At 42.6% G+C, this 12,228-nt stretch overlaps 1 long non-coding RNA gene across 1 annotated transcript in view; it reads left to right on the top strand.

Annotated features, from left to right (window-relative positions):
• The window catches only part of LOC131497112 (uncharacterized), a 33,418-nt gene extending 23,327 nt beyond the window's left edge, over window positions 1-10,091 (top strand). Inside the window, exon 3 of the long non-coding RNA XR_009254774.1 lies at window positions 9,941-10,091. This is a non-coding gene — a long non-coding RNA (uncharacterized LOC131497112). The remainder of the gene's footprint in view (window positions 1-9,940) is intronic.
• The last annotated feature ends 2,137 nt before the right edge of the window (window positions 10,092-12,228 follow it).

Raw genomic sequence — 12,228 nt, 5'->3', positions numbered from 1 at the left:
TCTGGAATATTGCTTTGTGTTGGAAGAGAAGAGAGCATTCGAAAAATTTCCGGCGAGGGATAGAGTTTTTTTGTTTCTGTTATGAACTCACCTTCCTGCTCAGTTTTCTCTGTTACTGCTTCTGAAATAGAATGTTTTATAGACTCACTGTCACTAATACATTAAAACTGGCACATAAAAATGTCTTTTCTAGAAAATATCTCGTGATTCTATACTTTGGGGTAAGTTATTAATTTTGACAGCTGTTGGTTAAGAGTCACGGTGACCATAGGGGACATGTTATTGCAGTGATATTATAATAAAAGATAATGACACTTAAATTCCTCAAGGACCATACAGTCACTTTTAGGTATGCATTTTTGCTCTTACTTGGTTGTAGAGTGTTTGCTTGGGCAAATGTTGCCCAGGGAAATTTTGGGAACGTAAGAAGGTATAGGCTGAACATTCATCTTGAATGAGAAGGACATGTGACAGTTAACAGCTTTCATTACCTATTTCCTGAAGGGGTTTCTTTGTTGGGAGTGAAAAGTATGAATCTTAAATAGCACACATTCCAGATAGCATCTATTTGGAAATTCAACTGATGTTTAAACATATATGCACTTTTGCGATAGGACACAAATGACCATTTATGTGGTTTTTCTCTTGCTAAGTCTTTAAAATCCAGGGTGCATTTTACACGTAACAGCCCATCGTAATTCAGACACTAAATTTTCATTGGAAATACCGACTGTGTTTTCAGATTTCCCAAAACTGACGTTTGCAAAAGTGGATTAGCCCACTCCAGTGGTTCTGAACATACTTAAATACACATGGGTATCAAGTCAGTCCACACGAGCCTCCCTCCAGCGCAGTGGGAGTAAAAGGCAAGTTCCCACAGTGGGCACCAAAGTATCACACTGTCTGGTCTCTGGCTCTGTCCTGATGTCATCTGCCACTCCTGCTGGCTCCAACACCCCACCCCGCCCTACTCACACTGGCCTCCTCAGTTCGTAAACACTACTGACACATTCCTGCTTCAGGACCCTGGTTTCGGCTGTCCCCGTGGCTGAGAGTGTTTCCCTCTAAATAACCACATAGCTAACTCTCGTCTTCTTCATCAGCTAATAAACCACTCTCCTCCAGCCCTCAGCATGAGTCTGCTAGGTGGGAATGCAGTAGACCTTTGGGTTTTCCCACATCTAAGGAAACAGTTTAAGAAATGAGACGAGCTGCACTAGGCTGCAAGCTTTCCAGACAGAGTTGGCACGAGTACCTTCCTTCTATCCTCCTTAAGTAAATGAAGACACAGCATGTCCTTTTTTGGGACATGCAATTGTGCCTTGTGTAGGGCTGACATGTGGCTTCCTTATCTGTCAGAAACTTCAGTCTTAGTCAGTGACAGGGGATGAGCAAGGTCAGATTAGAACTCAGGGGTTTTAACTGCATCACCACCCGACCACATGTCCTGCGTGGAGATACCCGATTGCCTTCCCCTCTAAGACGTAATAGGAAGATGTCACTTACGTGAAATCTTATGTCTCACTTTTCAGGCAAGCATCCATCCTGCTGTTATAAATTATTTAAACAGCTGCTGAGAAATTCTACTTTTGCAGGATCTGCTGAGAATTCACTTTGACCTTGAACTTGATATGCAGCTATTGTCAGAGTGATTTCCCAGGTGACCGGAAGCATCTGGTGTTGCAATGAGGCCGGACTAGAGAGCGCATTTGACAGTTTGCCATCTTGCCGTTGTTTTGACATCTGAGTACCACGCAGTGGCAGAGCAGTCGTGTGGAAAGGAAGGAGGAGATGAGAAGTTTTTGATGGGCACAGCATCCATGCAGTGCTGATAAGTCTGTGAGAGGGATGTTTAAGGATGCCCTGGGTCAACTCGCATGAAAGAGATCAGCTGCCTCCCTGTGCAGCCGGATGGGAGATGATCTTGCCTTAGCTGGCTTTGTGAGCATGAAGAAACTTTCCCTGAGACAGGTAGGGGGGAGGAACAGCCACAGTCTGATTGGCTACTGTTGACCTGTGATGAGTTTCTCATGAGCGTAAGAATTTCAAGGCCTCCTTAAGACTGACATGTGTGCAAAGAATTTGCACTGATATAAGGGATAAGGCAAAATCATGGGTCCTAAGGTCCTAACTTCTGATCTGTCACTAACTTATTATTAAATCTTATGCAGAAAGTATGGGCATTGCAGAAATTAGAAATCGACTGTCTGAAACAGAGAGGCCAGTAGAATAAATGAATGAGGAAAATGTTGAGTTCAGCAGCCACTCACCTCCAGCCACTGGTTGCTAAAGTCTAGTTCTTTAGACTTTCCCAAAAGAGCTGGGAATCCAGATTTTATAGAAGATCTCCACAATTTTTTTAATGTTTATTTATTTTTGAGAGAGAGAGAGAGAGAGAGATAGTGAGCCGGGGAGGGGCAGAGAGACAGGGAAATAGAGGATCTGAAGCAGGCTCCACACCGACTGCAGAGAGCCCACAAACCATGAGATCATGACCCGAGTCAAAGTCAGACACTTAACCCACTGAGCCACCCAGGCCCCCCAGATCTCCACCTGTTCTTTATTTTTATTTTTATTTTTTAATGTTTATTTACTTTTAAGAGAGATAGAGATAGAGACAGAGAGTGAGAGCTGGGGAAGGGCAGAGAGAGAGAGAGAGAGAGAGAGAGAGAGAGACAATCCGAAGCAGGCTCCAGGCTCTGAGCTGTCAGCACAGAGTCTGACGCGGGGCTCAAATTCACGACCATGAGATTATGACCCGAGCCGAAGTCAGACGCTTAAGCCACTGAGCCACCCAGGCGCCCCAGATCTCCACATTTTTAAAGATAGGCACGTAATTCAACCTTTTAAATAGACCATGAAGACTCCCCCTCCCTCGGCCCCCCTAAAAAACATTAGAGGGAATGAATTGATTCTCTTGGTTTCCAGGATGCAGAGTCCTTCCTTTTTCCCATGCAAAACTAAGGACCAGAAAAGTAACCTCGCTTTCCAAGATCAACTTGCTTTAGTGAACGTTTACCGAGCTACTGAGCGCCCAGTTTAAGCCTCCAGGCAAGGTATGCTGTAAGGATCTGGCTGTGTGAACTTTCACTGTACGGCCAAGCCATTCCTTTTTTCTGAGCCTGTATCTTTACCTGTAAACGGAACATAAGGACAGTCATCTCCATGGATAACAGTGAAGACTAAAATGACTTTATAAGAAGTGCTTTGAAATGGGTCGGTTTTCACTAAGTGTGAGTTGAATAACATCAGATTTTAAAATGGAACATTGCTGGTTGTTCTTTTTGCCATCTACTGTCAGACTGCAGGGAGAGGTCTTGGGAGGTGAGGTGGGGAGGGGGGATGGGAAGGCAGAGGAGAGGAGGGAAAGAGAGTCTGGTCTGATGCAAGCTTTGGCACTTAATAGGCTGTGCAACCGTAAGCAAGTTGTTCCTTTCTGCTGAGCCCTGATATTTTTGCTTTCTGAAAATCCCTCTTGTAACTTAAGGGTCAACTGGAGAGAATCGAAATCTTTCCTATATTAAGTCTTTATTATGACATTTATTCTGGTCTCCTATTAAGTGCTTCCATGGGGTTTCCGAATTTCATCCACAGGAATCTTGCACTTATTTTGCTATGGAATTTTTCATTATCATGTAGCTCTAAATATCTCGTCACTTCTATTGTTATCATCGCACGCATTTATTCAAGAAATGTTCATTTACTCCTTATCATGTGCCAAGCCCTGTGCACAGCAGTGGACTTTTACTAAAAAACAAGACAGACAGAACCCCTTACCTTAGTGGAATTTATATTCTAGTCGGGAAGACAGCAAAGAGACACAATAAATAGGCAAAAATGCAAAGGACATTAGAAGGGATGCGGCTGTGGAGAGAAATAAAGGAGGCCAGGTGAGGGCAGTGAGAGTTTGAATTTAAATTAATTTTAAAGCAGAGCGGCTAGGGAAGGGGTCACTCTGAAGGTGGCCTGAGGAAGGGGGGGCGCAGATCTATGGGAAAGCAGCGTGCCTGGCATAGTGAGTGGAAAGAACACGGGCACTGAGGGAGCTGCATTCCTTTCACGTGTATGGGCATCACAGAGACTAGCACTATTTGATCGGGATGGGTAATGGGAGAAAGTGCTAGAAAGAGTCAGGAAGGTAAAGGGGGAGATGGAGCAAGTGGGCTTTCTGGGCTACTGTATGGATTTTGGAAATTATTTTTCCAAATAATCAATTTGTAAGATCCATTTACACTTAATTATTATTATTGTTAAGAAAAAAAATTTTTTTTAATTTACTTTTGAGAGAGAGGGAGAGACAGAGCGCCAGCAGGGGAGGGGCAGAGAGAGAGGGAGACACAGAATCCAAAGCAGGCTCCAGGCTCTGAGCTGTCAGCACAGAGGCTGACACAGGGCTCAAACTCACAAACCGCGCAATCATGACCTGAACTGAAGTCGGGTGCTTAACCGACTGAGCCACCCAGGCACCCCAGCACTTAATTATTACTATTGATACATTTCGACTTACTTCTTTATTCTCTATTTGCAATTCTTTTTCCCTTTCCTTCTTTTTCTTCCTTTACCTCTGTCCTCAGATGGCTTAATAAAATTGCCTTTCCATTGGGGCGCCTGGGTGGCTCAGTCGGTTGGGCGCCCGACTTCGGCTCAGGTCATGATCTCACGGTCCGTGGGTTCGAGCCCCGCGTCAGGCTCTGTGCTGACAGCTCAGAGCCTGGAGCCTATTTCAGATTCTGTGTCTCCTTCTCTCTGTGACCCTCCCCCATCCATGCTCTGTCTCTCTCTGTCTCAAAAATAAATAAACGTTAAAAAAAAAAAATTAAAATTGCCTTTCCATAGCACAGACAGAAAAGGACACAGCCTCTGAAAGCAGGCTTTCTGGGTTTGAGTTCTGGCTTCACCACTTTTTGGCAGTATGACCTTGGGTCAGTCACTTCTCATGCCCTTGGCCACCTACCTGTTGGGAATGGTGACGAGGAGCACTGTCTCCTGGGGCAGCTGTCAGGGTGACAGGAGGCACTTCAACAGCGACTAGCAGATAGAAGGGCCTCAAAACATGTTCGTTGTTCTTCAGTGGGCTTGAAAACTATGTCTGGGCTGTATTTCTATTCCTTTGACATACACTGTTAATTTTTAAACACATACATTTTTTAATAATGTGAGAAGTTATTTGACATTTCTTCTTCCTCTTGATCCCCACAAAGCCTAACATTCTTTAACTTTCCCTTGAATATTTCCTATTTGTGATTGTTATTTATTTATTTATTTATTTATTTATTTTAATGTTTATTTTTAAGAGAGAGAGAGAGACAGAGCACAAGTGGGGAAGGGCAGAAAGAAGGAGACACAGAATCTGAAACAGGCTCCAGGCTCTGAGCTGTCAGCACAGAGCCTGACATGGGGCTTGAACCCACGAACCGTGAGATCATGACCTGAGCCGAAGTCGGTCGCTTAACCGACTGAGCCACCCAGGCGCCCCTGTGATTGTTATTTAGAGTTTTTTTTTTTAAATGCTTTGTTTCTTGCAGTCATAAGATTACTAAATTTAATGGTATATTGTGACTCTTTCTGGAATTGCCCTGTCTTTTCCCAGGGTTTATCTTTCTTCTTGCTTTAGTGCATTTTCTTTTACCAGTTTTTTTTGTTTGTTTGTTTGTTTTGAACTTTATTTATTTATTTTGAGAGAGAGAAAGACAGAGAGAGAGAGGGAGAGAGAAAGAGAGAATCCCAAGCAGGCTTTGCCCTGTCAGCACAGTGCCCAATTCCGGGCTTGAACTCCTGAACCACAAGATCATGACTGGAGTTGGACGTTAATCCGACTGAGCCACACAGGTGCCCCTTTTTACCAGTTTTTTTTTAATTGAAGGTCTTCGGGCATCTGAACGATGGGCTCAGCATTGACCGGGAGCTGCCCAGAGAAGGGGGGGCTCGAACATGCTTGCCACAGCAGATCTGGAGTTGTGGCACCCCAGCTGGGGACGCCAGGCAACAATGCTCCCCACAAAAGGTTTTCCTGAGAGAGGTCAGAGTGGGTCCTTCTACGGGCTGCGGGCCAGGCTGTTTTCTGGAAAGGACTGAATGATGGTTCCCCCAAGTAAGTTTCTGAATCTCAATGCCTGGACCTTGGGACCTTATTTGGAGAAAGGGTCTTTGCTGATATAATTAAGAATCTTGAGATGGGATCACTAGTTGCATGGGATTCGTGGCTCCTGTGTTGGACGGGCAGATGTAGAGCACATCCATTGCCCTGGAAGATCCTTTAACAAGGCTGTTCTTGAGTATGTTGCTTGTATCAGGCAACATGATATGTAAGTGTGTGTGTGTGTGTGTGTGTGTGTGTGTACACCCTCACAGGTACAACACGTAAAATCTCACTGAAGGAATCTCTGAAGAATGCAAAATTACTGCGTCCAGAAGCAGTCCTCAGCGTGCATCAGGCCGGCCCACGCTCAGGCAGGTTCTTTCTCCCGACCTGTCCAGCTTTCCTCCTCTCCCCTCACTTCTTTTACTGCCACAGAATCCCGTGGGAAGATCTAACAAGAAAGAAGTATCTCCCACTGGCTCTTGAAAATTCTCTGACTGACTCCATATTTTCAATGTTTTTTTTTTTTTTTCAAGAGAACTTTGTTTCTCTAGACAGGGATTCTCCATGTTGGCCATCTCTGTGTGCCTGGGTGCTTTTATTTTCAAGCTCTCTCTCTTCTCTAAAAGTTATTGTCACAAGGTGCCACCGTGACCAATGGGGACTGCCCCATTTGGTCTCTCAGGTGTGTTGGGCTAGAAAAATCCTGAAAGCAATCTGTGAGCATTGACATTCTTCTTTCTGGTCACATGATGATGATTGTATGAACATCCACCGTCATGGGCTACTCTGTTAAGATTATTCACACAGAGTCGGCAGAATGCTGTGTCTTTCCAGGAGGCCATTACTCATGAGTTCTATTCCTGAGAGGAATACTGTTGTGCAAATAACAAAAAAAGTGACCCATTTAGAAACACATCTGCTTTGGGAAGCCAATTTGCCAGAAATGTGTCTGGTTTTATATTGCCTATCCTATTTTACAGATGAAGAGAAATCTGTATCGTGGCTTTGCTGAACCTTGGTCACTATTAATTATTAATGAGATGGGACTTTGAAAAAAATTCCAATTTCACTTAGAGTCTTGCATAGCATGATGTTTCTGCTTTGACCTCATTTATTTTAACAGCGTTAAACATACTCAAATGTCTGCACCAGGGCCTCCTTACTTTGGAAAGACTTTCCTTCTTTCTCCCAAAGGGTCACATTCTATTGGCTCATATTGCAGAATATTACAAAGCTTTCCTCTAGGACCAGTTTTTGCAAATAGAAGCACCGAAAAGGGTAGTGTCACCTTTTCAGTCTGTGTCTGCTACCAGTCCCGGGAGGTCATTGCTTCAATAGCCTTTATGATGACAACCTTTTGCTTATTAACATTCTCTTTACTGAAAGATGGCGACTGTTCTGTTGATCTAGATCCCCTTCGAGTATTTTCATTATGCTTCTCACCAGCCAGCATCTTGGACAGGAGTACAGAGAATTGTGTTTGAAATGGAAGAGAAAAAATAAATAGAGAAGGAAGAAGCCAACATTGTAATGACTTCTGGTTGTCAGCATTCTGAAATTAAAAGAAAAAAAAAACCCACGTAATTAATTATATCAGGGTTGCTGTGTTTGGACACTTCGTATTCCATATGCTTCATTCATCTACTGTTGGGTTGATTCTTCAGCTGTTATTTCTTTACAGTGACCACACAGATAAGTCTCACTAAAATGAGACTGCAGTGCTTTAAAAGATGTTTATGTTATGAGGAACAGCGACGTTCTTGGAGGTAATAATACCATGTTACATTTGTGTAGTGAGTGACTATTTATAGAGCATTTTCCCATTCATTGTCCTACTTTGTCCTGAAAGCAATCTTGTCTTAGCGAGTGCTGTCTTGCACCATGATGGATAGGATGCGACCTTTGCTGCTAAGTGGCCCTGAGTTACAGTTCCATCTCTGTCGCTTTCTAGATATAGGACTGCTATGGGCTGAAGATTTGTGTTCTTTCAAAATCCGTATGTTGAAGCCCTAACCCTTCAGTGGGGCTGTATTAGGAGACGGAACCTCGAAGGGACTAACTGATTACAGTCATCAGGATGGGCTCTGATCTGATAGGATTAATTCTTCCATGATGAAACACTAGAGAGCACAGGCTCTCCCTCTCTCATTCTCTCTGTCTCATTTCTGTCTCCATGCACACATAGGAAGGGCATTTGAGGCTGTCTGAAAGCCAGGAAAAGAGCTCTCACCAGAAACAGAACCTGCAGGCCCCTTGATCATGGGCTTCCAGCCTCTAGAATTGTGAGAAAATTGATTTATGTAGTGGAAGCCATAAAACAAAGATCCTGGACACACTCTTGAATATCTGAGCCACTTCTGTATCATAGAGGCCTGAAATTTCAGATCACAGTGCCTCAGAGTCACTTCATTCACTGTTCTGTTCAGTGATCAGCTCCTCAGGGAGGCTTTCACTGTCTAAGAGAGCTGCCACTCTCACATCCTATCTCCCCACCTTGTTTCATTTTTCTTTCTAGGACATATCCACTCGACATGATACTGTTTTGTTTATTTTTTTGTGCCTGTGTACCTCTCCCACCAGAATACAAGGCATCATGAATGGAGGCCCTTGGGTCTCTTTTGGTCTTTGTTTTATCATTGTAACCTACAAGAGTGCCTGGCACATAGTAGTTTCCAATAAATGTTTGTCAAATACATAGGTTTCTGGAGGGATTAATGGAATGCATATGTATTGAATCTTAGAGAGTGTCTTTCTCATAGTAGGTCCTCAAATGAAGGCAACTATGATTAAAATCATGGCATATGAACACAAATTTTACTTTTACATTTTATCAAAAGGCACTTACTTAATTCCTCCCTATATGCTAGCCACTAAACTAGGACATGCAAACAAGTCCAAGGTCACACAATTAATTTAGAAGCTGGTAAAATCTAGATCACTTGGGAGTATGCAGATCTTTTGGAGGTTTGATCTAATCTTTCCATTAATAATTTGTCTGCTTAAATTATCCAAGTTGAAAATACGGCAAAATTATTTTATTTTGCCTCTAGAACCCATCTGCAAAATGAAAGAGAACAGGCAGAAAATTATTTCAAGGCAATTAGAAGACTGTTTTGTATGTATTGAGAGGTTTGTGGTTGTTGCAACAACACAATGATGTGGCTAATGGGAAGAGACCAGATGACACGATAAAAAGACGTAACTAAAAAAATAAGCAGGTGGAAATTTATTGAGGTGGCTACACAAAGAAGAATATTGATGCTCCCGAAAGGAGGTAACAAATTCTCAGTTCTCTAAGGTCTGCCAGAACATAGAGCTGCTCATGGAACTGACAGAATCATAGTTCCTCCAGGCACGAGACACTGAGAATCTTTAGTTCACTGTTCCCTTAGGGATTTGGAAGTGTTTAATACCTTTTGGGCCACCGTCGTCTACCAATTCCCATTCCCTGGCACCTCACCTTTCCAAAAGCTCTGGTTACAAGTCCATGTTGTTGATGAGGAGAGGATAAGGAATGTAAACCACTCCTGTACATTCTTGGGTATTTGCCAAAAGATTAGGTCAATCAAAGACTTCTTCTAGACCAATGAGAGAATAGTTTGGAGACAGTGGGCATTGACCTAGGAGTCTAACATCTGTCAAGTAAAAGCTCCCAAAGAGGTAAAGAACAACTGTGCTAGATTAAATATGTCCACAAATCCTTTGCAGTTCCTCCCATTGAGATATGGAGCCTGTTTTTCCAGTCTTGAATCTGGGTTGTTCTTGTCACTTGCTTTGGCCCATAGAAAATGATGGAGATGATGTGTGACTTCATTCAGACTTTAGGAGTTCCTGAGGTTTCCATTTCTGCCTTCTCAGATGCTGCGTGGAGACTCCCACATGATGGATGAAGAAGTCCAGATGGAGAGAGTGTTCCAGTTGAGCCCAGGCCTGGCTGACTTGCCCTCTGAAAGCATCTGCGTGAGTGACCTCAGGCAAGACCAATGGAAGAGCCAACCAGCTAATCCACAGAATTATGAGAAATAATGAAATGTTGTTTTAAGCCTTGAAGTTTTTGTTTTTGTTGTTGTTGCTGTTTTTTGAGAGAGAGAAACAGAGTGTGTATCTGTGTACCTGTGAGCAGGAGAGGGGCAGAGGGAAAGAGAATCCCAAGCCGGCCCCATATTGAGCATGGAGCCCCATACTGAGCTTAATCCCATGACCCTGGGATCATGATGTGAACTGAAATCAAGACTTGGATGCTCAACTGACTGAGTCATCCAGGCACCCCAAGGCTTAAAGTTTTGAGGTGGTTTGTTATGTAGTGACAGATAACTAACAGAGGAATAATAAAAGTTAGAAAGACGAGAGGAGATACATACCTGAAGAAAATATATCTGACGTACATTGCTGAAGAATGGCATGTCTTGAGTATTGCACAGGATGAATTTTTAAAAAGGATTCAGATCTGGATACATCTTAATGCGTCCACTATCCAAATCCCTAAGATGAAAAGAAAACCGTAAAAATTTCCAGAGCAGAAAACAAACAGATAAAGAACAAAACAAACGCCCCTCTGTTTTCCTAAGAGATTTGTCGTTGGCAGCACTGGATGATAGAATAAAAGGAGAAATTATTATCTAAGTCCTGATTTAAATAATTTTGATTCTAGAATTCCATACCCAGCCAAACAACATTTAAGTGTAAGAGCAAGAAAAAGAAAATTTAGGATCTGCTAGGACCCAGACAGTTTACCAGCCACAAGCCTTCTCTGAAAGAATTACTCAAGGATATATTTCAGCAAACTGAAAAGTGAATCAGAGAAAGAGTAACACCTGAGATATAAGAAATTGACAGGTAAACAAAACCAGTCAAACATAGAATTACCTTATTAATCTTTGATGCCTAACATGGAAAACAATTCACAGTCACTTATCTGGAACTAAAGTCCCGTAGCTTATGACCTGACATATGTGGGACTGGTAAAGTGATGGAGTGCTAGGTTTCTTTTCCAGTTTAGGGAAAAGTATAAATATTGACTTATTTCATGGAACTATAGAGAACATAGGTTTTGCTAAGCATGTTAAAAATGTAAAGGTAGTACTGGACAAAGAGCAACATGATGCATAATCTTCTAAACCTCTAAAGTCAAAAATTTACACCACCACCAAAAACCCCACTTGCTGGTTGATAGAAAATAGAAAATACATCTAACCATTTCAATGGTGCCATAATTATGGATGGATGAATCTCACAAAGATGAATTTGTGAGAGATGGATGAATTTCACAAACATTGAGGTTTGTGTGTAGGCTACCGTACATCTAGCTCAATGTTGAGTACGATGGAAAGACTTAAAATGACACAGAAAATTAACAATAGGAGACAAGAATGTGCTATGCGGGCCTTCCAATTCAACGCAGCCGACTGAATGTGTGTGTTTATCTCCACTCCCTCTCACAGCTCCATTAAAGAGAAGGGAAAAGAAGGTGTGGCTCTACAAAGTGAAAGAAAGAAGAGGCAATGGCAGTTTTCTGAAGCCAGAAATCAGAGAGAAAAGTGGTAAGTGACCCGGCCAACCAGAGAGAGAGGGCATGGGAGCCTGAGTAGAATCCTTGAAACAGATGAATCAACATGAAAACCCTGAGGATTTGAAATGTCAGGTACATATAAATGTGTAGCTATTGGAAAGCTCAAGACAAAGAGAATCATTGAAGCAGCTGGCTTCCTAGATGCCCTCCTGGCCCCACATATCCAGTTGACTTCCCAGGTATTAGTATAACGCTGGAGATTTATTCTTGGGGAAGGATGAACCAAAGGGTCTCTGAACAGGGCACACCAAGTTCAAGTTCAAAGTGTGAATGCTGTACTGCAGACAGAGGATTAAGTGAGTATTACCTGTCAAAGGGTGAAAATGCTAGAACTTTTTTTTTTTTTTTTTTTTTGGCAAAAAAGACTTGTAACTCTTAGTTAATTTTCTCTGGTTCCTGGGACATTGATATCTATAGATATTATTAGTTGATGATTCCACCCATGGGAAGGCAGCTTCTCTCCCCCCACCCCCCCCCCCCCCCCGCCTCTTGCCATCACACATACAGCTGAGTTCATGGTAGCTTGTCCCTTTGAGTATGAATGAGTAGGAAATAAATAACAGACAAGGGAATTATC

Source organism: Neofelis nebulosa, chromosome 2 (assembly GCF_028018385.1).
Source record: "Neofelis nebulosa isolate mNeoNeb1 chromosome 2, mNeoNeb1.pri, whole genome shotgun sequence".
Classification (NCBI taxonomy): Eukaryota; Metazoa; Chordata; class Mammalia; order Carnivora; family Felidae; genus Neofelis; species Neofelis nebulosa.
This window is presented reverse-complemented; position numbering and strand designations above follow the sequence as displayed.